Source organism: Haliotis rubra, unplaced genomic scaffold (genome assembly GCF_003918875.1).
Source record: "Haliotis rubra isolate DU_JTF1 unplaced genomic scaffold, ASM391887v1 Scf1236, whole genome shotgun sequence".
Lineage (NCBI taxonomy): Eukaryota > Metazoa > Mollusca > Gastropoda > Lepetellida > Haliotidae > Haliotis > Haliotis rubra.
This window is the reverse complement of record NW_025765155.1, coordinates 150,298-155,387: the sequence shown is the minus strand read 5'-3', so window position 1 is coordinate 155,387 and position 5,090 is coordinate 150,298.

Below are 5,090 nucleotides of genomic sequence, written 5' to 3'. Positions count from 1 at the left end.
TTGACGTGACGAGCAAAAGCTTTAACCACCAGGCTACCCACCACCCCGGTTACGAAAGAGCAGGATTCGACTGACGTGTAACTCTTTGGGTCCACTTGGAATATGTCAATTAAATATTTAAAAAAATAAAATAATAATGTATAGACCAAATGGTTTTGTCTCTTTTCATATTCCCAGTGAAGATGGAACTTTACATGATTGTTCTCAGCCATTATTACCCTCCAATTCAAAATGTAGGAATCACATTTCAATATATTTTCAATATGGTCGCCACAACAGCCATTTGCCTGAACCTATCCATGTCAATTATTCTGAAATGTGACCCGTGAAGATCCTGGTTGGAATTGGTCTTCAGAAACCCATGCTTGTCGTAAGAGGTGACTAAAGGGATCAGGTGGTCAGGCTCGCTGTCTTGGTTGACCCAATTGCATAGAACGATGCTCATGCTGTTGATGACTAGATTGTCTGGTCCAGACTCGAGTATTTACCAGACCGCCGTCATAAGACTGGAATATTGCTGAGTGCGGCGTAAAACTAAACTCACTCACTTACTCAGAAATTTTTGTTCAAACTGTACACTCACTGGTCTCGATAATTACAGACTACCACCATATAGCTGGCATATGGCTGATTGCGGCGTAAAACTAAACTCACTCACTGAAAACAGCATAAGATGTTGAAATCTATTCTATCACGTCATTCCTACGGTGTGGCAGTGAAGAAGCCTAGTGTTTACAGCATTGGCTCGTTACACCGAAGGCCCGGGTTCGATTCCCCAAATTCATTCAACTCGTCAGGCCCCACAACGAAACACACATGACACGTACAGTCTCAGCCAAGGCAAGTGAGTTTGTTCATAATTACCTCTGTTCACCCAGCAGAAAGTGGGACAAGTAATATGACTATAGGCAGCCTATTGTATCTGGAGTAATAATATCCATTATGTTGTATGCGCTTACAGCATGTTCAGGCGGAGTGGAGATCAGCGCTATATAAGTGGACTTATTATTACATCATCTCTAGAGAGATTACTGTCACAAAGAAGCTGGAAGTTATGTGCAGTCAGGGAATTCATTTACTACTTACTGATATAGTCATACATTTAAGACGATCAAAGAGTTAAAAGACTTGATTCATACTTGCTGTGACTGCGTAGCTACACGAACTTAGTCGCCGTCTTACTAGCTTTTAACAACGAGTACCTTTTTTCCGTTGACCACTCTGAATCTTCCACGAGACATACTCTTTTCAGCTACATGATGAAGTACTCACGGAAATAGAAAAAGGCTTTACACGTGTATTTGTTTATTACTTCATTAACATACGTAGTTTTGACAAATATTAAAATAACTATGTTTTTCCCAACTAGGCCTTTTAATTTGGTCCCCTAATCATCATCCAAAATACCATTGTACAGGTACAAATAAAAAAAATTGCATATTATCAACAAATTTAGAAACATGTTATAACTTACCTCACAATCAAGAATGGGTGGTAACAACTACCTGCAGCACTGTTTAGACGGGAAGATGCATTTGTGAGTGAGTGAGTGAGTTAATATTTAACGTCACATCGGCAATATCTCAGCCATTTCGTGACGAACACAATTTATATAATGCAAAAATGAAAACATTGTGAGTTAAACCTGTCGACGATGGACAGTAGAAGATGCATTTGTACCTGCGTTGCCATAGCGATTGCGCAATTGGCAATCAAAGCTATGAATGAACTCGTAAAAATAGTAAATTTCACCGAGAGAATAGGGATGAAAAATGTAATGAGAAAATAACTTAATAAATTATTTTGTATATGAAATAGGATAAAAGAAATAAAGAATGAATGGTATATGACGTTTCTCATGAAATATATAATGTATGCGAACCTATGGGGATTACATCTCATTTGCATACTATAACTTGCATCAGGCTGCGATGAAATTTCAAGGGGTAAAAATGACACGATTTGCTCTCCTGCTCATCTATTTCTGACGATTTTACAATAACTGTTAAAAACAAAAAAATGTGGGAAAAACAATAGTCATAGAATATTTAAGTCATACATACATACATACATACATACAGACATACTAACAATTGTATAGCGCCGATATCCAGCTCAGCTGCTCAAAAGCGCTTTGTTTTTCCCCTTGATGACTGGATGTCAATCTCAAGGGTATGTCGTATTATCAATCTCAACTCCATGGGGATCATACATACAACTCCTGCATCCACTAGGCGCACCGAGTCAGAGTGGCTTTCCCATCCTTACGAGGTACCCATAGTCAAAAACTATTTAGATTTCAGCCACTGATGGTCAACTTTACCAAATCGGAATCAACCGTTCCGTAGACTGTGCAGCAGCTGGTAGTTGTGGTCGTATGCTAGTTGTGGTCGTATCCAGCTATTTATATAAAAGATGCCTTGTTTCGCAATACCTAGTCCATAATGATTATTTATGCTGAATGTTTTCAGAGATATTTTAGGTATGTGAAATATGGCGCAGACCTAGTATGGTTTGCTTATTGACATTTGGATGTAGTTGATGTGACTTTATTGCAGCTTTGAGGCCAGGCTGTGAGATACGTTTAAATGGATGTGAAATTCCTACTTTTAAAAAATGAAAACAAAGATCGTTCAATTTCAAGTGTACGGGAAAAGCTTGTGTCAAGCGCAGCCACTCTCGTATGATAGGGCGATTCGCATCAAACCCGCGATCACATCACGCAAGGGACGCAACTCCAAGAAGACTCGTTCCCCCTCTCGATGCTTGTTATTATTCGTCACCACTCGCCCCTTTCCGTAAACGCTATTCGGCTTGTCCCGGAATAACACGAGTTGGTCACGAATGCTTCTTGGAGGTTACGGAAAGGGGCGAGTGGTGACGAATGGCGACACCTCACACGGTTAGAAGTACATGTTCCTCTATTTATTTCAAGACTTTCACTCACAAGTGCAATACATTACCTTGTGAAGAAACTTTGGAAAGAATAAACGAACACTTTCATGTGTTCCCTTACTCGTTTCCATGAGTATATGTTACAGTCAATATGTATAATCAGTAAATATGTATATTTACTGTTTTTTTCAGTGATTATGTATATTTACTGATTCCGTCAAGGATTATGTATATTTACTGAAATCTACACTGATTCATTGCATATTTACTGAAATCAAGATCTGATCAAAGATTTGTTTGCATGTTTACTTTATTAATGACGACACATGGTCAGTTTGATCAACATACATGTATTGTTGGCAACTAAGGGACTGGTCAGTTACAAGGTTTCCTCCACACTATCCTTGCTGAAACGGTTATGTCTGGCAGAAAGTTATGGACCACTGAGGGTTTAACTGGGAAGCTGAAATGCTTCTCCCCACTACATGACGAATCACAATTGTGTTCGAAAGCCTCCTTTATTATAACCGCCACCTAGTAGTTATGTTCCTCATTTAGATCATTTAGTTCAATTGTGTGTAATATAAGAAGAATATATTTTTATTTCTTAGCATTATACAGCCGCCCTCTGGGGCATATTTTACGAGCGCTTCTATAAGTATTTGCATAATCATTACTTTAAAGAACCACTAAACTTTGTTTTTTGTCACTCTTTTAACCATTACATATGAAAGATTTGTGGTTAGTCTTATGCGGAACACCAAATTTATTCTTTAAAAACTTGAGGTTATTTAATACCGAGCGATTAAAAGTTGCCAAAAAGTCGCCTGCTTCCCTCTCGCCCGCCAACGAAACCACAGACAGGTTACATAACTCTGTCGCCAGAGCACTGCAGTGACGTCATATGAGGAACGATTTTCAGTTAGTTGTATAGAAAATGTGTGTACGCTCATCATTTTGATGATTTCTCGACATCAACGACGACATGCCGAATCGTTGCTTTGTCGTCAATTGCTCCTAGGGGTCGGGCGATGGTGTCCCCATGCACATTTTCCACAGGACCCGCAGTTCGTGCTAAATGGGTTATGTTTGTGAGTGCGAAGCGAGCGTTGTGGAAGCCTGAAACGATATCTTACTTGTGTTCAGATCGCTTCACGGAAGTTAAAGAATCAAAACTACTTACTAGTTGTAGTAAAATATGCATATGATTGATGACCATACAGATTTTCTATGACACAACTTGTAACATAACGATTTCTTCCTCGGAAGTGAGGTTGTGGTCAAGTAACAATAATATTGTAAGTAGTACTATATTGACACCCACCTCGCTGCCACGAGAGAAAATTGTTATGTTATACGCTATGTCATGCAAAATCCTATTGGCCATCAATAAAATACATATTTTACTACCAGTAGAAAGTAGTTTTGATTTTGTAACTCGGTGAAACAAACCTAAATACCATTTATCCTCAGACTGGCGGATGTTCCCGACAGAAGTCGCCGCCATTTTAAAAATAAAAATCTGTTAGAATTAATGGAGATTATAGTTTGTTTTCATCAAGTTAGAAAATCAAGACTACTTTCTACTCGTAGTTAAATATGTATTGGAATCATAACCAAACGGATTTTGCATGACACAACTTATAACATAACGATTTCTTCCACGGAAGCGAGGTGGGGTCGAAGTCACAATACTGCGCGATAAATTTCTTGCTACATTCCCATGGTTAATGTCCACTCACCAGTATGTAGATACTGAGTCAATGTGCGTCTTTATATTTGGTCTTATAATCCTAATTAGTTTATTATCATACTTGTATGCATTTTGAAACTAAATAAAAGCAGACGATCTGCTGATACTTATAGTGAATTTATAACAGAACTGTAATATCTAGACATTTTATAGTTTGCCAATGTGAATCATAATTCGCACACACACCCTGGTGCATGTTGTCTGTCTCATTACACTTCACGGTGAAAACAATGATTCTGTTGAATGCTACGACAAATGAATAAAACAAAATGCAAATATTAAAATTAAAACAGATTAAAGTTATAGGAACAATATCAGGCCATTACCTTGTTCGAGGAATGTATCCATCAATATCCACAAAACTGTTCCAAATGATGTGTCTTTTAACAGTTTAATATACGAAAAAGTGATAAATCTTTTCAGGTATTGGTGTATAATCTCA